At 40.3% G+C, this 24,526-nt stretch overlaps 1 pseudogene; it reads right to left on the minus strand.

Moving 5' to 3' along the window:
* Positions 1–12,661: 12,661 nt before the first annotated feature.
* On the minus strand, positions 12,662–18,259 carry LOC114639724 (annotated as a pseudogene).
* Between the last annotated feature and the right edge of the window lie 6,267 nt (positions 18,260–24,526).

Here is a 24,526-nt window from a genome sequence, read left to right on the forward strand (position 1 = left end):
AGGACAAACAGATCCCAATAGCCTGCTATCCAGCCAACCTAGCCTGACCGTGAGCTCCAGGGATCAGTGAGAGAGATTGTCTTCAGTAAACAAGCCAGATAGCTTCAGAAAAATGAAACCCAAGATTGACTTCTGGCATCCACACACATGTGCACATATGTACACTTAAAGACACATGCATACACACACACACACACACACACACACACACACAAGCTCTTCAGAATATGAGGAAGAACATCTAAAGTTTTTCTCTAGTCTCCACATATATACATACACATGTACTTTTACATGCTCCACTAGGTTGTACCCACACATCATGAGCACATACAAATACACATACACACATAAATATTTTAACATAGAACACAAAAACTAAGTAATCTATCTTACATATTTCCCTGTTTCATTCTTAGTTTTGATTTTCTTTATAATGAAATGAGAAGACAGGGATATTGTAAACAATCATAAGACACAGAGCCTACATCAGCCCAGGAATGCTCATGTATGCGTTTCCAGTCCACTCACCTGCTGCAGGCTAGAGGGTTTCCCATTCTTGCCACTACACATTTGGCCTGGCTGAGCGCTTCACGTCCATGGAGTTGTATGGCAGAGCTCCCTGTGTTTCTCGTTCTGCTCACTCGCATGCAGTTGATCTATCCACACGTTCTTATGTGCATCGTCATCATCCATCACTGTCATTACAGTGCAGTACCTCATATCCAAACACAGTGCACTGTTCCACCGTGGCTCACAGTGGCTAGACAAGAATTGTTAGGGATTAAATATTTGGTTCTTAGTATGTCAAGGTACAGGCTAATATAGCTTATTATACCGTGTTCATTTGGGAAAAGTTGTATCTCTAACATAACTTTAGTTAAAATCTCCAACCTAAGAACCTCCATTAAAAGGTCTTTCTCTGTTTGGTTATACTATGCGTCATGCTTCTTCTCTTGCTAGCAAGACTCACTATGTGATAGTCCCTATGAAATGTGATACTTTGTGTTTTGATCATGTTGTCAACAAAATTTCAGTTTCTTCTGTTATTGTCTTTATTTAAAATGGCAGCTGGCAACCCCTGGAGGGAGCATTCTTAGCACTTGTGAGCTAAGTGAGAGTAATTTCAGTAGAACTGAAGCAGTAGAACATGCCTGAATCAAAATGATTTAACATCAACCGTACACATATGTAATTGTACTTGTATACAGATTTTTTAAGTGGTTGAGATATACATATGCTGCAAAATTTTTAGAAATAGCCCCTGCAAACTCTGAAGATTTATGTCATGCAGTTTTTCCCTTCTCCATAAGTGTTCCAAGCAAACTTAAGAGATAGTAGCACTTTGATACAAGCACTGATTGTGAAAATATCCAAAGCCATGTTAGGAACCTACAGGGGGGATTTCCCTCCTGTGTTATTAGCATTGGGAGCACAGTGCAGGAAACACAGACTCCAGTCTTCTCAGCACCTTGGCAAATTGGTAAGGCCATCAGACCTTTAGGTAGAATTCTCGGGTGAATTTTGGCAAGAATGGGGAAGTATTACTTTGGAGACAATGGCTCTAAAACAAGGTAAAAAGGTAGAATGCCAAATGATTGAGTTATTTGATCAGTAGCGTTATGCCTTCAGAAGCTTTTTGGCTGTGTTTGTGCAGTAGCATTTAAAAATGGCCAACTATATTCATTTGGGGTTTAGATTTCACAGCACACAACAGGGTGAGTGGCTGAGACAACAAAACTTCTTTGCTCAAAGATGCAATTGTGAGCAGGACCCACTTTTCCTGAGATTTCTCTCTGTGGTCACAGAAGTCTACAGTTAGTGAATCCTCACAAGGTCCTTCTCAGAGGATGTGCAGGTCTGTGCTCACCATGTCTGATTTGTCTAGGCCTCGTGGGTACATTTATTTTACTTCAGTTAACTTTTAACCAACTGTCTTCAAGCATCATCACACTGGAATCCTTAGCGTGAGCTCTCCAGCATATATATTTTGGGTGGCACATAATTCAGCCTTTAACAACATTTTAAGAATATTAATGGTATGTGTATGAAGATTTTTGAGGTCTCCTTAATCCAATATTATATGAATTTCTGCTGTGCACATGAACACACACACACACACACACACACACACACAAACACACCTGGACGAATCCTATTCTATACGCCAAAATTTTGGGTTGTTTTACTTTGTATTTTTCTAAAGTAGTGCATTGCAATACTTAAAATGATGATTCAGCAAAACAGTTGCCTTTTTTTATGTAATTTTATTCCATGGGAATGTATATATGTGTATCGGTATGTGAGTAGATGTATGTGTTAAGTGTGTGTGTGTCTATATATATGCAAGTGTGTAAATATGTACCTGTATAAGTTTGAGTGTGTTGATGTGTGTACAAGTGTAATAGTGAGTCCAACTGAATCTCATGTGAGTTTGGTGACTGCCTTTTCATACGATCACTTGCATGTTTCTAAAAAAATCTGAATCAAAATGATAAACAATTCATAAAATCAGGTAACTGTGAAGGAATAGAAGGAAAGGGACCCTTGATAATAACTGAAGCTGAAGAACTGTTATCCAGAATTGGATATGTAGCACTCTATCATCTCAGTACATAAAAGTTTCTCAGTTTTGGCTTCATTCCTTTCTGCCTTATTTATTCTTGGCCCTTCTTCTCTTCCTATTTCCCATTTTCCCTTCTGTCTAAATGTTAAGTCAACCTCACTCATACCTCTTGGATACATGGTTTCTGTGTCGCATAAGCTGGTTCACGTGAAAAACTTGACACTCTCATAATGCACACCTCTCTCTCCACCTGAGAGCAGAACAAAGGTGCTTTAGAGAAGGCTGTGGTGGTTGTCATGGTTAGAGGATTAGAGAGAAGTCCTTCAATAAGGACAGCAGTAGAAACGTATCCTATGTTGTCTTTAGCACTCTTGGTTTCTGTTTAGAGTTTTTCAAAGTAACATGTACTATAACTATTTTTTTCAGAACTCTACTTTTAATGATGGTTCTTAAATGCTTTAACCTTCCTTCTAGCCCACCACCCACCAAAGATAGTGGAAAAGAAAGGATGCAGGCGATGTGGACCTGTTTAGATATGGTTCTTTGGAGCAAAGTCTATCTGCATTGTCAGGAAACCAGCCATTTAGTTATAGGTCAGCAGCAGCAGTAGCTCGATCCACTTGAAAACACTTCATGGATATACCAGCAGTCCTGTTCAGTAGTTAGGATAGCAACAGCTGTGTCACAACCTAGCAGGACCAGCCAGACCACAGCTGAATCTGCATGAATCAGCAGGAGGGACCAGTATCATCAGGGATGCCAGGGAAAGTTCTTGGCTGTGTCTATTTAGATGAAGCGAAGATCAGCCAAGAAGTGAGATTGAGAAGCATTTAGCTACACAAGCAAGCCAAGCAATCTCTCATCACTATCTGTCGAGTCCTTTTAACCTCCCTCCAAACATCACGTGTCCTCCACTGGGGTTTGACCTCAACACTTGCATTTGTCTCAGATGACATCACTCTGCCAATCAACCTGAGTCCAACGAAGCAGCAAGAAGCAGCAGCATACCACCAGAAGTTTTTTGGTGCATTCCTCTCTATGGAGTCCTGACAAATGGAACTTAACTACTCAGTCAATGTAAAGCAGACCAATACATGTTTGTCATAAATGAAGAATTCTTCATCATGTGTTCTTTCTTGTGCTTGCTTTAGCAAAACATTCTTTCACCTATGTCCACTTCAGCAAAATGGTCCTTCACAAGTCTGCCTTAGAATTTTACCCGTGTCTGCTTTAGCAAAGCATTCCTTCATGTGTTTACCCCAACAAAACACCCTCCAGAACAACTGACTTTCCAAAAAACCCTTAAGTTTCCACTTCAACGTACCAAGAATTAAAGTTTTAATTACTTTGGAAGATGGTTTTTTTATATATAAATTTGATAACTTTTACATTTGGATAAAGTTTATATTTTACTGTTTTGGTTATCTTGATTTTTTCTTTTGTTGTTTTGACAAAGATTTCATTGTTCTCTTTCACAACATGAATTGAAAAATCAGCATACAGAACTGTATTTCAGTTTTTATGATGAATTCCATTGTTGAAACTATATATGTGCATATATTGTTACATTCTCAAGCTATCTGAAGACGGGATGTGTAAGTTGAGATGTGCCCGTAATACAGCACAAGTCTATACCAGAAGCTACAGCTGCTGCTAACACAAGAAAGGCTCATTTGTTTGGTAGGTTGTTTGTTGTGATAGAGTTTTATGGGGTTTACGATAACATCAGATAAATTCAATACTTAGCTGGGAATGATGTTGAGCTTCTGATTCTCCATCCTTGACCTCCCAGTTGCTGGGATCCCAGGCATGTTCCAGCATCCCCAGCTAAGACTTTGAGATTGCAAAGAAAATTACAAAAGGATCAACACAAATTTGACATTTTATATCAAACAGAAAATGAAACACGAAATACTCTATATTTCCTATTGCTCTGCACATATAATATATGATTATTATTTTTAAATAAGACACCAGGAAGCATCAGCTCCAAAATGACAAGCTGAAGGTGAAGGTTAGAGTGGTGAGCGATGAAATTGACAGAATAGATCAGTATGTTCAGGGTATAGACTTCTTACCTGGATGTAGCGTGCTTTTAGTCTCTTAAAAATAATGTATATGTTCATGAACTTATTCAAATATTAAGATTGATAAGTTATAAAGGGCAATGAAAATTTCTCCACTTTTTTACTTTTTATAGTAAGAAAAAAAGATGTTTAAAAATAATTAATTAATTAACTTTGTATCCTGACTGCAATTTCCCCTCCCTCTTCTCCCAGTCCTTCCTCCTTCCACCTCCACCCTCACTCTCACTCACTCCTCCTTCCTTTCTCTTCAGAAAAGGGGATACCTCCCATAGGTATCAAGCAGCTTTGGCATATAAAGTTTCAGTAAAGCTAGACTCATCTTCTCCTGTTGAGGCTCAAGAAGGCCTCTCACTTAGGGGAAAGAATTCCAAAGGCAGGCAACAGAGACAGCCTCCTGCTCCTGCTGTTAGGAGTACCAGCACGTGAAGACCAAGCTACACAACTGTTCCATAAGTGCAGAGGGGCTAGGTCAGTCCCATGCAAGTTCTCTGGTTGGCAGTACAGCCTCTATAAGCCATTATGGACCCAGGTTAGTTGACTCTGTAGGTTTTCTTGTTGTCCTTTGACCACTATGGCTCTTACCATTTTTCCTACCCATCTCCCCACAGTATTCCCCAAACTCCATGTAATGTTTGTCTGTTCGTCTCTGCATCTGTTTCCACTAGCTACTTCATGAAGCCTCTCTGATGATGGCTATGCTAGGCTCCTGTCTGCATAGTGTGTCAGGGTAGGATCCCTCTCATGTCATGGTTATCAAGCTAGATCAGTAACTGGTTAGGAAATTCCTCGTTTTCTGTTCTATCTTTACCCCTGCACATTTTGTAGGCAGGAAAATTATAGGTTAAAGGTTTTGTGGCTGGCTTGATATCTCAATCCCCTCATTGGAATTCTTGCCTAGTTACAGGAGATGACCAGTTCAGGGTTCATAATCCTCTTGCTAGGAGTCTTAACTAAAATCATCTCATAGATTTCTGGGAGTTTCCATTGCCATAGGTTTCTAGCTCAACCCAGACACATCACCTCCATTCCAATTGTCTGTCCCATTATTCTCTCCCTTTGTCCTCCCCAATCCTTTCTGTTCCCATCCTCACCCTCACTCCAATTCAGCCCCAGCTCCACATCCACCATGTTTATTATATTTCCTCCTCTCAGCAAGAATCATGTGTTTCTCTACCATTCATCCCTCCTTGTTACTTAGCTTTATTGGGCCTGTAGATTGTAGCATGGTTATTCTTTATGGCTAATATCCACTTATAAGTGAGTCTATACCATATTTGTCTTTCTGAGTCTGGATTGCCTCATTGTGAATGATTTCTTTTTGTTTCCTATACTTGCCTGCAAATTTCATGATGTCATGATCTTTAAAACTGAGTAATACTCAGTTGTGTACATGCACCACATTTTGTTCTCTTTTCCCTATTTTTCCCATTAACTTATGCTTATCTTGCCCGTACTTTCTCTAGTGCTTCTCCCCAACCACATTTTCCCCTTAGTACCTTTCTGGTCTCTGTGGTTACTCCAGGTTGTATCTTTCTATCTGAAAATGTGGAGCTATGAGTCTCTACAATATCCTCTGGAGTTAGTTCAGTGGCAGAACATGTGGCCTTTTTTTTTCTGGGTCTCAGTCAACTCATTTAAAATAATAATTTCTAGTTCGTTCTATCTATCTATCTATCTATCTATCTATCTATCTATCTATCTGCAAAATGTATAATTATGATTTTCTTTACATTGAAAAATGCTCCAGAACTATAAGTGCCACATTGTGCATTCACCAGTAGAAGGACATTAGGTTATCTCTATTTCCTAGTTACTTTGAGTGGAGCAGCAATGAACAAAAGCAAAAGTCTGTGGAGAAGGATATTGAGTTCTTTGGACATACACTGAAGTAGAATAGTTGGATCATGTGGTACATCTATCTTTAGTTTTTTGAAGACTTTCCACACTATTTCCAGAGCAGCTCCACCAATTTTCATGTCCCCCAACAGTGAATGTGTTTCTTTCCCCAACATCTACCCCAGCATTTATTGTCAGATGTTTTACTTTAGATATTCTAACTGGTATGAGATGAAATCACAAAGTTGTTTTAAATTGCATTTTCCTAATTGCTAAGGCTGATGAACAATTCTAAGAGCTTTAAAGCCATTTTTGTTTCTTCTATTGAGAACTCCATCTAGCCAGTCTTGTCTTCTGACCATCTGCATTTCCTTCACGAGGAAGTGAAGGGCTGGTTCAATGAGGCTTGTAGAGATGGCCTGAAGTCACTTTTGTTGGTTGTGTGGGTTCACTAGGGGGCACTGCAGGGTTCCTAGAAATGACAGATTCTTAAGATGCCCTGCAGTGTGAAGAGCTGAGCTGAGACATAAGGACATAAGGCAATCCACTCACAAAGCAAGGACTGGTGATGATGGTGCAGAGTTACACAGATCTTCAGCTCTTGGCCATTTTGTATAAACCCACAGATAATCCGGAGACTGTTCACTGGATCTCATGTGTCTATAAATCTTTTAAAAGAACAATTCTCTGAAGAGATGTAACCAAAACAGAATCACCCTGAGGATGGACACACAAGAGAAACTATTTTCACTGCTTTTTCTGTTTTTTAGCTTTTCAGCTAAAATTCAATAAAATCAAAGTATTAAAAATTACTTCAATACTTTTTATATCACATACTACAGATGTATATTTCAAACTAGAAAGAAAAAGAATAACTGCTTTTGTTTAAAAGAAAACTGGAAAATATAAGGTATGAAAAACTAGAAGGGACGGGGCCTCAGTGCACCTGAGCAGGCATCCTTAGCCTGATTTGAATCAGCTGTGCTTTCTTGCAGAGCACAGCAAAACAGCAGACCAGAAGCCAGCAGTTAGAAAAGGAAATTGGGGTAACAATAGGGAATGTCTTGTTTTTCCACCAACAAAACTGTATTGGGAACACTTTTAAATATCTATGATGATCTTAATTGCAAGAAATTCTTTTTATTCTGTATAGTGGATTGTATGCTGATTTGTCAAAATTGTGTAATTTAAGAGTCCTGCCAGGATTTTCTTGTATATTTCTTGTAATATTGACCACACAGCAGAAGATGGCCAATTTAGAATGTCATATTGCTTAGTCTGAGCATGTTTCGTCTTACTGGTCTTTTGTCTGTATTTTATAGATACCTGTCTTGTGGTATTTTGGGGGGGGGTATATGTGTGTGTTTCATCTTTGTTAATTTTTATTTACTTCTGTTTGTTTACCTGTTTGCTTTCTAAAGAGAGAGAGAGAAAGAAAGGACTGGACTTGAGTGGGTGAGGAGATGGGAAAGATTTGGAGGTGATGGAAGACGTGAGACAATGATCAGAACATATTGTAGAAACACAGTGCCCTGGGCTCTATATCAGAGTCCTCCACAGCCCTGGAGCACCTACAGTGCAGTCATGAGGTGGAGGTGGGTGGAGTTTCATGTTCAGATGAATGAGGAAGCTCAGTGACTCAGAGAGATCCTGTAGTCTGTAAGCACAAGTTGTCTGGCACAAGGCTTGACACTCTACAGAGCTGGAGAGAAGACATTCCAGCGATTGGACAGGGGCCATGGAGAGGAACCTGGGAGCTGTGCTGGGGATTCTGTGGGTGCAGATTTCCTGTGAGTTGTGTTTAGCTAAATTCCTATTAGGGATTCTCCAGAAATGTGGGTGGTGGAGGGGGAGAGAGCTCCCACAAAGCTCATGTGCATTCATCCTCATGGGTGGGCTATTTGACTGGTGTGAGTGAAAACCTCTCTTTGATTCTGGTTTGCTTTTCTGTTTCCAAACAGGGGTGAGAGGAGATAATGTGAAGCAGGGTCCTTCAGCCCTGAGTCTCCACGAGGGAACCAGTTCTGCTCTGAGATGCAATTTTTCTATCGCCATGACATCTGTGCAGTGGTTCCAACAACATCCCAGGGGCAGCCTCATCAGTCTTTTTTACCTGGTTCCAGGAACAAAGGAGATTGGGAGGTTAAATTAACATTCAATTCTAAGGAGCGCTACAGCACCCTGCACATCAGGGATGCCCAGCTGGAGGACTCAGGCACCTACTTCTGTGCTGCTGAGGCACAGTGCTTTCAGCCAGTTTATAGCCTGGCTCCAAACTGCAGCTGGGTGTGCAGCTACAGCTCCTGTCACAGGCAGACTGCAGGAGGCTTTGCACAGCTGGGGCCTTATCAGATCTCCACCAATTATAGAGAAGATGTGAGGAAACATATCATTGCTGTAGAAGTCCACACTTAAATTCAGACTTATAAGACACTGACTTCTAGTATAAGGGCTCAGAATCATCATCAGCTCACAACGCTAAAACACACGTCATTTTACCAAATGCTTGTGCTAATGCCATAAAATAAAAACCCCTCTTATATATTCCAGAATCATGTGGGTCGCTTCTCACAATCAGAAACTGAGAGCAACTGTTTTCATCCTTTGTCTAGAAAACACTTGGCCAAACTTCCAGCTAATCTGTTAAGTATGAAGTTGATAAATGTATCAATATCAAAGAGCTAATAAATTAAGTTGTAGTAAAGCAGGGTAAACTAATCTTATTATTTAATCAAGACATCATTTCTACAATGTACTCACAGTAATTGATTCTTTTGAAATATTTATATATCTTCAATATAATAGATATACAAAACTTCTCATTAGAACACTGTTTTCAAAACTGAAAACTTTCTAAATATCACACAATAGGGGACTAAGTCATTATATCATAATTAAATGTGAGCCAAACAATTGCTTTTTCCTAAGTGTTGGCTGATTTCATTTCACAGTTGAAAAACTATGTCCTGTCCTTGTCTCTGTAAGGAACTGGAAACAGCATGTCATTCATTTATGAATGTCTGTCCATTGCAGTTTTGACCTATTGATTGAAACTTCTCCTTTCTAGAGCTTCACAAATTAATTTATTCCCTTGTGATTCACTCAGATCTCTCCCCATTGCAATTACATTTTGAAGTGAAAATTTCTGCTTCTTTGGAGACTCAGTTGTGACATGTGATGTTTTTCTGGAAGCTGTCTTATGAGCTTTGCTGAAGCAGACATGTGAGAGGATGTTTTTCTGGAGCAGACACCTGAGAGGGTTTGTGGTATTTGGAAGCGTATAAATGGGACCCAACAGTAAGAGGACACTCTTGTGTTGGTATTCCGTGCAACACTTCACTGGTCTTCACTGCTTACTCTTCTCTTGGTGTGCAATGCTTTGCAGAGCTTCACTGGGCTTCACTAAGGACACTGTTGCATTGATATACCTTGTAATGCTTCATTGGTCTTTCCTAGCCCTGCAATGCTTTGCTGATCTTGGTTGTCATAACTTCATAGAGACAAATGTGCTGTCTTAGTCAGGGTTTCTATTCCTGGACAAAACATCATGACCAAGATGCAAGTTGGGGAGCAAAGGGTTTATTCAGCTTACACTTCCAAACTGCTGTTCATCACTAAAGGTGGTCAGGACTGGAACTCAAACAGGTCAGGAAGCAGGAGCTGATGCAGAGGTCATGGAGGGATGTTTCTTACTGACTTGCTTCCTCTGCCTTGCTCAGCTTGCTTTCTTATAGAAGCCAAGATTACCACCCAAGGGATGGCACCACCCACAATGGGCCCTCCCCTCTTGATCGTTAATTGAGAAAATGCCTTACAGTTAGATTTCATGCAGGCAATTCCTCAACTGAAGCTCCTTTCTGTATGATAACTCCAGCCTGTGTCAAGTTGACACAAAACCAGCCAGTACATATGCTAAAGAGCTTCTCGTGGCATTCTGACTGCTTCTTGACATTTCTGCTGACCCGTGCTAATTTGGCAGAGCCTTGCTCAAGGTTCTACTGGATCAAGCTGCTGCTACTGGACTGCCATTACTGATCCATGTTTGGTGTTTGCTATTGGACTGGACTGCTGATATCCTGATAACAAAGATTGGAATCACCCCAAAGAACTACTTCTAAACAGGTCCACAACCCCCATGTCTTATTAATCATCTTTCTCTTTCAGTTCATGGGTTAAGAAGGGAAGTTGAAATGTTAAAGAACCCCAATTAATGGGGGGGTTGAAAAAATCCAGGCCTACACATGCCCCATGTAGGGCACCATTTGTTAAAAAATTATGGCTGATCTTCCTTCCCAGTCCTGCTCCTGGAGTGACAACTCTCAGACTAAATATTTATTAAATGTCTAGGCCTCAAGCTTTGGCTCATTCCCTGACTAGCTCATAACTTATTTACCCCTTTAAACTATTCGATGTCTGCCACATGGTTAGTTACCTCTCCTTCAGTTCCTGCCTGTTTCTTCCTTCATGTCTCCTCAGAATCTCTCTGTTTCTGTCCATCTCCTAGGTCCAACTCTCATCTCTCTCAGCTCTCTCCACATCTCTCTTTTATTTCTTGCTATTTCCCAGAATCCTCTCACTTTCTGCCAGTGTCCCACTTCCTATTTCCTGTCTCAGCTCATTAACCATCAGCTTTTTTATTTACAGGTGATGTTTATAAGAGATTTTCTCTACAACACCTGTTTAAAATATAGATTAACAGAGCTTTCCAGATGATAAACAACTCCTAATTGACAGTAAGATTTCTGGGAGCATGGCTAGAAGTGATGTCATTGGAATGACAGCTTTTACAGTAAGAATTTTTGATTTAGTCATCTCAGAGAGTTCACAAACAGCAACCATTCTAATCCTAGTTCCTTTATAGGATATGGCTGTGAAGTTAGGGGAGATTGGAATGTGGCATTAGGTGCAGTCAGGGGGTACCCTGAGAAGGCATTCTAACTGACCTTGATAGACCTTTTTCCTAATCCCATTCCTGATTATTCTGTGCTCAGAAACTCCTGTTTAATAAACAAATAAGCCTGAGGACTACAGATGACAGTTTTCTAGTCAAGACACACAATTAAAATTTAAAAAGCAATATGAATGTTATTGTCTGCTGTAAATCTTTAAAATAAAATCAAAATTAAAGTTAAATCAAAATAGAGAATGAGAAAATGTTTCATTGAGAACAGCACTTTCTATTCTGCTATGTTTTCATTGACAGTCATCCTGACTGGATCCCTTCATCCCATGCTTTCAGAAGGTCTGTGAGCTCTCACACTTGAAGTTAATAACACCCCCCTCCCCCGCTCTCTCTTAAGGCTTCAAATGTAATAGGGTGATGTTGCATTACTGCTCCATTTCTCAGAAAAAAATTCAAATTGAAGGTATCAGGAACAAATTATAGTACACCAATAAAAATGCACAGTGTTAACTACCTAAGATAGGCACAACTAAGAGCTACTGTCAGACCACCAACACACAGCAACCCTGTTCCCAAGATTTTACTAGGCCTATCAAGAAAAGCTGTGAACAGCAACATCAGAGACCCGAAAGTGTAGTCCTTACCCAAGAAAAAGATGGTGGCAAGTTAATACAAGAGTGTTTCAAGATATACTAAAATGGAAACTTCTAAGAGAAAATGTCTTCCTTAGGACATGAAGGGGTCATATATGAGATATAACAGAATCGTATGTATGTTGAACCTCTGTGGACATTTGTCTGAATTCTTATCTGGGAGTGAATGGAGGAATGGGGCTAGGTCAAAGGAGGATGTTTAGGTTTTGTGGTATATATGGTAGTGTCTCTGGGGTTGAGGGGAATAAAGATGAGAAAGCAATTAAAACGAGAGAGAGAGAGAGAGAGAGAGAGAGAGAGAGAGAGAGAGAGAGAGAAATGATCAAGATTAATGGAGCTGTGAGTCCATTTTCCTATGGTTCTCCAGGCCCTCAACAGTCAATATACTTCAGGAATGCACCAGACAGACTTGAAAACGCACTATACCACAGACTTTGACTTGTTAAATACCACCCCTCTCTTCCCCCTCTGCCTTCAAGCATACTCCCTAGAGTAATACAAGCAGGGAAGACCTATCTATTGGGAAGAACCCCTAACACTTTTCCTAGGTAGAATTCTGGTTAGTCCAAAAAGAGCCCTTCTTTTAAGGGCTGCAGGAAACTAGACAATGCAACCCTATCTAATATCGGTGGCGTTTATTTGGAGCAAATTCAGCTCCTGGAGCTGGATGGTTGAATGCAGAAGGAGTTCCACCAATTTCTCCAATTCCTTCCATTGTAGTAGCTTGGCCAAAACGTCCGGTTGTTGCTGGGATCAATCCCAGGGTCCCATCTGGCATCATAGTGGCAAGTCCTGGAGGAGCTGGAGTACCAGGTGGCACAGGAGCAGGGGACATGGTACCTCTATTGTTTATGACCATAGCACCTCCCATAACCGTTTGGCCCATCCGTATCTCTTGTTCTCTCACATCATAGGCACATGAGAGATATACTGTATCAGGGAAAGTTCCCTTGAATCCTTCCTGCTGTCGTGGCATCATTTCTTTTTCTTGTTGCCGCATCTCTTCCTCTCGGCGCCTAAGTTCCTCTTCCTGCCTGAGTTCTAACTGCTTTCATTTCTGAACCTCTTGGTTACGCAGCTCCTCCATCCTTGGAAGCTCTTCTTGATGTCTCATCAAATCCTGCCTCATTAGCATAACCCAGTGTTCATGGCATGCTGCCTCCGTTTCCATCTCCAGCTTCTCACAAGCCTCCTTGATGTTCCGATCCACTTGATCCTGCTGTTGCTTCTCCATCTCAATGAGTGCCTTCCAGCACATGGCAGACTCATACTCAAAGGACCCAGGTTTTGCAAATCTGGGTGGCTGTTCTCTCTCCTTGTGAAATTGCTGGTTCATTATAACCAGTTTCTCTGGAAGTCCCTCTTTATCAAACTGGTCCATAGGCTCTATAGTCACAGGTCAAGGAAATGTGGTTAGCAAGAAGGAGCCTTCACAGCATCTGTCCAGAGCTTTCTAAGCAGCTGGCTTCCCTGAGAACTCAACAATACCTTTCCCTGAGGGCCTTCCTCGGTCATCTACAATGACTACAGCCCTCTCAGCCTGGCCAAACACAGAAAAGGCTTCTTCCAGCAGTTCGCTGAACATGTACTGAGAAAGGCTGAGGACTGTAAAGGATACACTGTGACAGGAAAATAGCACTTGCAGCTGCTTTCCACGGAGTGGCAGAGTGGCATATTGTCCAGCTCCACTTTGGCAATTTCCGCTAGAGTTTGTGTTTCCAAGCGAATAAAGCCAAAGTCTTTATCCTTATGAATGAAAACTTGGCCGGCTTTTCCATATTTCTCAAAAAGTTTCCTCATTTCCTCCTCAGTGATGTCAGGAGGAAGATTGCCCACAAAAATGTTGGGTCTCTCACTGTCTTTCACCTCCTAAACCAAGCCTTGCAAACAGTGTCACACATTGACAGCAACCACCACTCTAGGCTCATCCCTGGCTCAGTCTCTTCCTAGAGCCTTCATTACACACTCATATCCCACCAACTCTGGCTGAACAAGCCAACAAATGGTGGCTTGTAGGTAACACATTTTTCTGCATTGATATTTTTATATAAATTATAATTCTGAATTTTCAGATTTTCAGTGTATGAGATAATTTTCCTGAGTACAAACTCTTCTGTGTTTTAAAATAATCTAGGCCTTCTTTTCTGCATCTGGAGAAAGAAACAATTTTCTGTTTTACATCAGGTGTCACAAGCTTTGTCACTACCCCAGTTGAGAATTTGAGCCTTAGACTTACCTCTGTTTATGTGGTTAAGAGGGTACTTAACCCCATCAAGCCTTCAAGACAAGACTGTCAGTGTGACTTTTTGCCTCATATATTAATAAACTATCTGCTATTCTCAGTTTTTTTAACTTGCAGGGTATATACATTTCTTACAAGAAGGATGTGTTAGATTTAATGATTAAAAACCACTTCATAAAGGAGCATCCTACCTATCTCTGCCTAGGCTACAGAGTCCAGCACCACATCACACCACATAGGATCACAAAGTTTTAGTAAATTATATTTTATTTGACTATAAATATAATCTCCCCACGATTCACTATTAATCCCTTTATGTTGTGGGAGGTTTAGAAATATGGATAGGATCCTGTCTAAATTTTCAGGGGCCCACGGTCATGTCAGTGAAATAGCAGGTTTGTTAGATGCCTGAGAAGGGGAATGGTCTAGGTTTCCATACTATGTGACACTTTCTCCCAGTCCCGTTATACTCTGTGCCTGACACTGCTCTCTGGGTATATTTTCTATGTTCAGTAGCATAAAAGAATTTCAAAGCCAGAAAAATTCATAGATGTCCCTAATCCAATTCCTTTACAAAACAGAACTTATGAGAAAAATACCATTATTCCAGTTTTCCTCATTAGCTTTATGTCTCCACTTCATTCCTGCAGGAACTCCATAGAAAATCCACCATTTTCATCTCTGAATGCAGAATCTGGAAAGGACATGTCTAATCTGTCTGACAAGAACCAACAATCTGTGTAAACATGGGCACTTTGAGCAAACGAGACTGAGGCTGCATACTACTGCTCCTTATGGTTTTAAATGGAAATGGATTTTTTTCATGCAATGCCTTCTTACCAGTGTTTCCTTTCTCTTCCTCATCTCTTTCCAGATCTTCCTCACTTCCACACAAAACACTTCCATGCTTTAGTTCTCTCTCTGTTTAGAAAACAAACGAACAAACAAACAAACAAACTAGAATAGAGCTTAGCAAACAGGAAAAAGATACGTGAAGCACATTCACATGTGAGACACATGCACACACAGAGAATCCATAAAAATCAAAACTGAAAAATGTAATGTATAAGCAAATGATTCATATCATAAACAATGCCAAGATAAAGCACTATGATACCAAAATATCTTGAAAATGTGTCCATCTGCCACTGGGCATGCTCTTCAGTGTGGTTTGTATAAGTGAGTCTTAAGTGAGATTGTTGGCAAAGACAAAATTTTCGTTTGTGAGAAGTTGTTAATTGCAGATGGTTTCTTGATTTGGAAGGGACATCATGTCCACTTCCTATGATTAGCACTGGGACTCTGTCTTTTTGGACCTCTAGGGACATCATTTATGTTGCTGCCATCTCCGTGAGTTCATATGTGAACCAGTCTCATTGCTGGAGGGCATTATTTCCTTAGTGCCTTCTATCCCCACTGCCTCTTATAATCTTTCTGCTTCCTCTTCTACAAAATTCCCTGAGTCCTGAGGGGAGAAGTTTAATGGAAACATCCCATTTAGAACTGGGTGTTCCAAAGTCTCTTCCTGAAGAACCACTGCACATATTTTCATAATGGCTATAAAGTGCAAACTCTCTCTGGCAATGGATGGATGTTGCCCTAAAGCTACAACCTCACCAGCATGAGCTGTCATTTGTTTGACTGGTTTTGGCCATTATGAGGGGTGTAAGATGAAATCTCATAGTGATTTTAATTTGTGTTTTCCTGATGACTAAGGATGATGATCATTTCTTTAAGTGTATCTCATCCATTTGTGTTTCATCTTTCAAGAACTCTCTGTTTACATCTGTTCACGTTAAAAATGGATTGTTCTCTCATGTATTACTTCTCAATCATAGATTCCTCTCCCTCCTCTCATTCCAACCCCTCTCCCTTACCTCCCTTCTTCCTCAGATCCACTCATCCTGCGTGTCCCTTCAGAAAAGGCAGGCCTCCCAGGAATATCAATCAAACATGCTATGTCACGTTGCAATAAGACTAGGCACCTTCCTCATACTAAGGCTGGAGAAGAAAACCTAGTAAGAGGACAAGGGTTCCAAACAGGAAAAGGAATCAGAGAGAGACCCTGTTCCTACTGTTAGGTGTCCCACAAGAACGCTAAGCTACACGAGCATAGCACACATGAAGAGGACTTAGGGCAGACTCACACAGGCTCCCTGATTGTTGGTTCAGTCTCTGTGAGCCCCTAATGCCCTGACTATGTGATTCTGTGGGCTATTTTTAAACACTCTACTGGTTTGTACAATCCTTGTTGTCTCCCTTCAGGATAATTCCCTGCGCTCTGCCTAATGTTTTCTATGGGTCTACATCTGCTCCCATCAGTTGCTGGTTGAAGCCTCTCTGAAAACAATTATGCTAGGCTCTGGTCTACAACTATAGCAGTGTCATTAAGAATCATTTGATTTACTTATTTTATTTATCACTCATTCATTTATTCTGCTGTTGTTGGTGCACACACACACACATAGTTTCTGGGCTATATAGCCTCTGGTTCCTGGCCCTCCAGGCAGTGTTAGGTGTGGGCACCCTCCCATGGCCCAGGTCTGAACTTGGCCCAGTCATTGGTTTGACCACTCCTACAATTTCTGAGTTACCTTTACCCTCCCTTTCAGGCAGGAAAAAAGGACAAAGTATAGATAGGATGTTTTATAGCTTGGGTGGTATTTCAATCCCTTCACCGAAAACCTCACCTGGTTAGAGAAAACAGCCAATTTGGGTACTGTATCTCCCCATTATTAGGAGTTTTTGCCAGAGTCACCATCATAGATTCCCAAGAGTTTCTATTGCACTAGGTTTCTGTCTCTCCCTGAATGCCCCAATTTTAGTGATTTCTCCAAGTACCCACTCTGCCCACACGCCTACCTGATGCTTTCTATTCCCACCCCACTCATCCCCAGTTCACCCATGAAATGTAGTCTATTTCCCCTTCCCAGGAAGATTCTTGTGTTCCAAACCCTTTAAGGCCTCCTTGTTACTTAGCCTCTCTGAGTCTGTGGTCTGTACCATTGTCATTCTTGACAGCTAATATATACTTATAAGTGAGTACATACCATGCTTTTCATTCTGAGTCTGGTTTACCTCACTCAGATCATCTTCTCTACTTCAATCCATTTGCTGGCCAATTTCATGTCACTGTTTTCTACACCTGAGTAATACTCCCTTGTGTAAATGTACCACATTTTATTTAGCCATTTGTTGATTTAGGAACATCTAGTTTGTTTTCAGTTTCTGGCTGTTATGAATAAAGCCGCTAAGAAAATAGCTGAACAAGTGTCCTTGTGGGAGGGTGGAACATCATTTAGGTAAGCCCAGGAGTGGTGTAGCTGGATCTTGAGGTAGAATGATCCTCAGTTTTCTGAGAAACCACCATATTGTTTTCCACAGTGGTTGCATAAGTTTCCACCCCTACCAGCAATGGAAAGAGTCTTCCCCTTGCTCCACATCCTCAACAGCGTGAGTTGTCAATTGTGTTTTTGATCCTAGCTATTCTGACAGGTATAAGATGAAATCTCAGACACTTTGATTTGCATTTCCCTGACCATTAAGAATACTGAACATTTCTTTAAGTGTTTCTCAGTCATTTGTGATTCCTTTGTTGAGAATTCTGTTTATATCTGAACCCCATTTTAAAAATTGGATTGTTTGATTTTGTTGATGTCTAGTTTCTAGAATTCCTTATATATTTTGAATACTAGCACTCTGCCAGATGTGGAGTTGGTGAAGACCTTTTCCCCACCTCTTTCAGTTTGCTGGCCTGGGATTAAATATTCTTTGTGTTTTCTTGGGTGTGGTTAACTTCTTCAGATTCCCTTCTATCATCTTGTATCAATCTGTATTGGTAGATGGGTACTACTTAAATTTAGTTTTACTGTGGAATGTCTTTGTTTCTACATCATTGTGATTGATAGTTTTTGTATGTTTAGTAGTTGGGCTGGCTGGACCTATGGTCTCTCTAACTTTGGAGAATGTCTTTCCAGGTTCCTTTGGCTTTGGTAGTCATCATGGAGTAGTCAGTTATTAATATAATATTTCTGCCTTCATGTGTTACTTGCTCTTTCCCCCTCGCATTTTAAAATATTCTTTTCTTGTTTTGTAAGGTCAGATTATTTTTTACTATTATTATGTGTCATTAGAGAATTTATTTTCTGGTCCAGTCTATTTGGTGTTCTGCATGCTTCTTTATACCTTGACAGGTACCTCTGGCTTTAGGTTAGAGAAATTTTCTACTCTGATTTTGTTGCATTGTTGTGCTTTTGACCTGGGTTTCATATTCTTCTTTATTTATATCACTCATAGATTAAAGTCTCATTGTGTCTCATGTTCTTGAGACATTTTTTTCAGGATCTGTCTCCAAGGAAAGGGAGAGTTGCTTGATAAATGATCTGAATATTCTGCAATATGGGAGTGGATTGTTAAATACAGTTTTAGACAAAAGAATTTATATATATATATGTATATATATACATATATATATATATATATCTTACAAACACAACTTACATAGGAATATAAAACATATATGCTTTTATATATGAAAACATCACATATATACCTTGCATATGAAACATAATGTATATGATATATGAGATTTAAAGATAAAACCGAATCTCACTAGTGTGTAAATTCTTGATCTCTTAAGTCCTAGAACCCATTTGATATGACATATTGTGTGTTATATAGGGATACAACCAGAAGGTGGCAGTAGATCTCAACTGCTGGAGAGTATTCAGAGAATTCACTTTGGTATATGTTGATGTTGCAGGCTTGTGGGAGAAGCAAAAACCTTCTTGTCAGTGGCTGAGGGAATGACTCTAGAGCTAGAATTGTTACTAAGAAAGAACAATTCCCTGATAGATGTACCCTACCTGCTAGTCATCCTGATCTACATTGGATTTTAACGTAATTGGGAAGAACAGTGAAGACATATTTCCCATTTTATTGATATTTCTGTGGCTGTATTTGGATGACAAGTTAACATTCTAGGGCCACAGAATAATCAGTGGGTATTTGAGACATCTAGGGTATACCATCTTACTCAGGTTTTCTGTAGTTACCATAGAAAAGGAGAAACCTGGAAAGTGATGGCCTCACAGCCTTTCTCCTTTCTTTCCATCCTTCTGCATAGGGATTAACCAAGGTGGAGAGCAGCTTCATTCCATTTAGAGTTGAGAAGGGGACCAGCACTCTCATCAACTGCACTCATTTAAACAGTGCTTCCCTCTACTTCCCTTGGTATAAGCAAGAACCTGGAAAACATGTTAAGCGCATCATTGACATTGTTCAAATATGGAAAGAAAGCAGAACCAAAGAGTTATAGTTTTGCTGAATATGAAAGCAAAATATTTCTCCCTACGCAACACAGTCAGCCTCTAGACAGCCATGTACTTCTGTGTCAAAAATGCCCACTGTTCTACAGCTCCCGTAGCCTGTCCTCAAAGCTGCCATGATGCCTGGAGCCCCATTTACATCCTGTATCACAGGCCTTCCAGTGCATCATTTGCCAGGGGTTAGTTTTAAGTGCCAGCTATACTATAGACATAAAAGCATAAAATTAGAATGATAGCTTCAACTCACTCCATTTAGGACAATTTTCTCTATCCTTTTTTGAAACATTAGTTTTAAAATTGAAATACAATTTTAATACTTTTCTTCTTGTAGCACAGGGAGATTAAGAGAAAATAGAACTCATTATACTGCAGAGGAAAAAGACTGTAGCTGACTCAGTCCCCAGTGGGACGTCTAAGTCCCACAGCCTCCTCCCTAGGCTCAGTGGTCATTGAAGAAGAGGGAGTGGAAAACTGTAAGAGCCATAGGTGGTAGGCGACTACAAGGAAGCAGTGCTTTCTGGACATAGCAGAGCAGCTACACATAAGAACTCAGAGAGGGTGACAGTACACACAAGTCTTGCAAAGGATCAAGCCAGAAAAATTCCATCACAGAGAGGGTGGACGTTTCTACCCTTTTTCTTTAAAGTTGCAGCTCATGATGCAAAGATTACCTTCCAATGAAGATCACATATCCAAGAGTATATGGGCAGTGCAACCTATAACACAAAACTAAATGAGTTTTGTCTTAAATGGGAGGATGGGACACAAAACTGGGTTGGTATGAAAGACTGAGTAAATCTGTCAGGACTGCAAAGAACAGATGGGCATTCTCAAAATTCATTTTATAATATTCTGTAAAAACTAATAAAATTTAAAAAGTATATAAATTGTATCAGAGATCTATTTGTCTGTGTATACTCTTTTATATACACTCACCAAACTAAATGTCATAGGATATAAATAGTTCAGTAACACTAGTGATTTCAGGCATCCACTGGAGACTTGAGACCTGTCTCCTTTGGGTGAAGTTCCAAGTTTATTTACAATGTGCTGTGCAGATATCTGTGGTGCAGGTTGAAGGGAAGTCAGCAGAGGGCGCTGCCTCTTCAGATGTGGTTAACATCTCATTCAGGTGGTGACTTAACATGACAGACTCTGCAGACAGAGGTCCTTGTCTATGAGTGAGGAGTTTGGGGAGATCCTGCAGAAGACTTGCTTTGTGAGTTTGGTGCACTGAAGGACCAAGTGTCATTTCTGCTATGAACATGCTTCCTGACACCTGCTCAGTTCTTGTGCTCCTCCTAATGCTCCGTGAGTTATATTTTACTCTAAGCATTAATGATATCATTTCCTTACAACTCTGACAGCCTTTAGTGTTCCTCTTTACATCAAAAAGTAATTCCTTCTTATTTGTTTGTTTGTTTGTTATTTTCAGAGGGGAGCAATGGAGACTCAGTGACCCAGACAGAAGGCCTGGTCACTCTCACAGAGGGGTCGCCTGTGATGCTGAACTGCACCTATCAGACTACTTACTTTAATTTCATTTCGTGGTATGTGCAATATCTCAATGAAGCCCCCCGGCTACTCCTGAGGAGCTCCACAGACAACAAGAAGACTGAGCACCAAGGATTCCATGCCACTCTCCATAAGAGCAGCAGCTCCTTCCATCTGCAGAAGTCCTCAGCACAGCCATCAGACTCTGCCCTGTACTACTGTGCTTTGAGTGACACAGTGAGGGAGACTGCAGGGGAAGCTGCACATGAACCTAGGTGTAGGAAGACTGCAGGGGGAGGGAGCCTGTGAGGGAGTCTATGTGCTTTTGCTAAGTGGTGTTTACCTAGCTTCCTGAAAAACATGAACAAATGTCAGATCAGACACCTAGAAATACAGGAATTGGTGGATATTCTGACTGGGTAGGATGGAAATCAGTGCCATAAAAAAATAAATAAAACAAAACAAGAATTGATTCTCTGACATATTGTTATCTCCCTAAATGGAGGACCTCTCACAGGAAACATCTCCAGGAAATCTCTGACATTGGATTTATCTTTACCAAGGTGTCTTACAAAATTCAGTGATTTAAATTCACCAACAATCTTCTGTTATTACTTCACAAATTTATAACCTAAATGAGGAACATAGACTCTAGTGTTTAACATTTTTATTCAGTCTCACTCCCTAAGTTATTTAGATTCTTCATCTCCTTGACACATGAAAGAGAGAGTTTAGCCCAACTTCTGACCTTACTTACTTATCTATGACTGTGAAGAGACCATGATCGAGACAACCTATTATAAAGCATTTAACTGGGGGCCTGATTACAGTTGTGAAACCGTGACTACAGTTTCAGAGGGTTGACCATCTTGGTCTAGTAGCAGTCAGTCAGACATGACCCTGGAGTAGTAACTGAGGCCTTACTTCTTATCACAAGCAAGCAGGTAGAGAGGGAGATACTGGTTCCAAAGCCCACCACCTTCGACTGACAAGACCATCCCTCATGATGATTCTTAAACAGACCACCAACTGGGAACCCAAGTCTCAGATATATGAGCTTTTTGGGTCATTTTTCTTCAAACCACCACACTCCCTGACTGCCTTCACTGGATAAAGCTACTCATGAAATACAGCTGTTGGACTTCTCAAGATGATGCCATGAGAGACAGATCCTTCTCTGTCCTACACACTGTGTACAAACAAGGCTGATCATAATAGACCCTATGCAGAAAGCCTTCCCCATTAATGACCACTCTCCTCTTCCATTGCACTTTGCTCATCTCTGAAGGACCTGATATAGTCACTCACTTGTGATTAGGTTCTCCGATAATCCTGAAAAATGGAAAGGAGACCAAAGTTTTTGATTCATTTTATTTCTCTAAACTAGTTTAAAATAAAATGCTCTAGTACTGATATTCATTTTTTGTAAGGAAGAAAGTTCTGAAATAAAATATGAGGGTATGTCTCAAGAGAGACTCATGTTTTTGTACACAAAGAACAGAAAAGAAGTACACACTATCTTACTAGTTAGGAAGCAAAATGGAATGTCAAATTGCATTTAAAAATCTACTTAATGCACAGCATAGAATAGAATCTCTTAGATGTGAACTTGTTAAACCTAGAATAAATGCTAAATCTAATAAAACTCCCAGTGCCAGGGATGGAAATCCTCCATTCATTTTGTTGGTCAGGGGGTTTCAAGAGATTTTTTCCAAATGAAATGGGCTATGGCCATTGCCCTTGATTGCCTTATAAAACTTGAAGATAAGACTGTTTTGTTTAGCCCACCACATATTTTGGACATAAGACTTGGAGAACTTGAGCTACACCTGACCTGAAGACTCCTTCCTTTGGACAAGTTCTTATAGTGTACAGAGATGTTATGTAAAATTCCAAGGGAGAAAAGCAATAGATAATCAAACCAAGATGTAAATCCTCTGATTAAAAGCCATGATCACCACAATGTCAAGATATCCACAAGGGTGTAATAGTGTCACTTTCATATTGGGAGAATCTAATATACATCTTATTAAACTTAAGACATGCTCAATAGGAAGTAAGTTCAGCCTAAAACTGTAAATCTAGTTAATGTCCCATGACTGGAGAGGTTGTAGACCTTAGAGGAGAACCTACTATAGCTACCTTCCTAAATCATGAAGCTTCTAACTGTGTTCCAAATATTTATAATTACAAACAGTGATAAGTGTAGTTCTCACCCTCATCAAAGAACTGTCATTTTGAAGCAGTTGAAGCCTCTACAGCGATGACAAATTGTCAGAATGGAGAAAGTAAGTGGCTGTGAGGTCTCTAGTCCCAGTTGTGTTCCAGAGTCCGTTATCCAGATAGATCCAGGTATAAGAAGAGCCCAGTGATGTGATCACATATGTCATGGTCTTGAATTTTAAACTGTATTCAAAAAGTAAAACATTTTGAAGACTGTTCCTCACCAAATACTCCTCAATTACAAATGGTGTTGACCATGTGATAATAAAGTGGCCATAAACATGCTTTGGATCTGGCTAGGATGCATGACTGAGTTGGACTTATTTATGTGACCCATGGTCTGTGCACATAGATATTGACCTCACGATTTCTCAGCCTTTAGCTAATGCTGGTTTACATTATGAGTATTTGCTTCTTGGCTCCTTAATACAAAGTCATGTTGGTTTATTTCCAGACAGTGTCTGGTGTTGGAATGTGTATCTCTCCTCCATATCTGTGCACTCTGGTCTGTCTGAAGAGGATTCTGTCCTTTGTGTGCTGTAGTTGGCCCAAAATCACCTCACTGAATGGGACCTGTTAACGTCTCAAGAACTTAAGTTTGGTTGACCAACTTCTGTCTTAGTTCAAGTTTCTATTGCTGTGAAGAGGCACCATGACCAAGGCAACTCTTATAAGGACAATATTTAATTGGGGCTGGCTTACAGGTGCAGAGGTTCAGTCCATTATCATCAAGTAGGTGCATGTGCCAGGGTCCAGGCAGGCATGACTGTGAAGGAGCTGAGAGTTCTCCATCTTCATCTGTAGTTTGCTAGGAGAAAACTGACTCCCAGGTGGCTAGGAGGAAGGTCTCAAAGCCCATTCCCACATTTCCTCCAAGAAGGTTACACCTACTCCAACAAGGTGCCGCTCCCTGGGCAGAGCATATTCACACCACCAAAATCATACACATGCATACATATATGCTGGGTTCTGCAAATCACCACAGTAAACTGGTCTTTGTTTTTGATGAGCTTCCTTCTTTCTGACCAAACTTCAATATGATTATCTCCTTCCATCTTCTGGAAGTTCTTGTGAATATGACTTAGATGAGTGTCATTTTTCTAACACTTGTGAATTTTGTTTTGGGGAAATTTGAAAGAAACAGAAACACACTCTCTCTCTCTCTCTCTCTCTCTCTCTCTCTCTCTCTCTCTCTCTC

This window comes from Grammomys surdaster, unplaced genomic scaffold, assembly GCF_004785775.1.
Source record: "Grammomys surdaster isolate TR1022 unplaced genomic scaffold, NIH_TR_1.0 125750, whole genome shotgun sequence".
Classification (NCBI taxonomy): Eukaryota; Metazoa; Chordata; class Mammalia; order Rodentia; family Muridae; genus Grammomys; species Grammomys surdaster.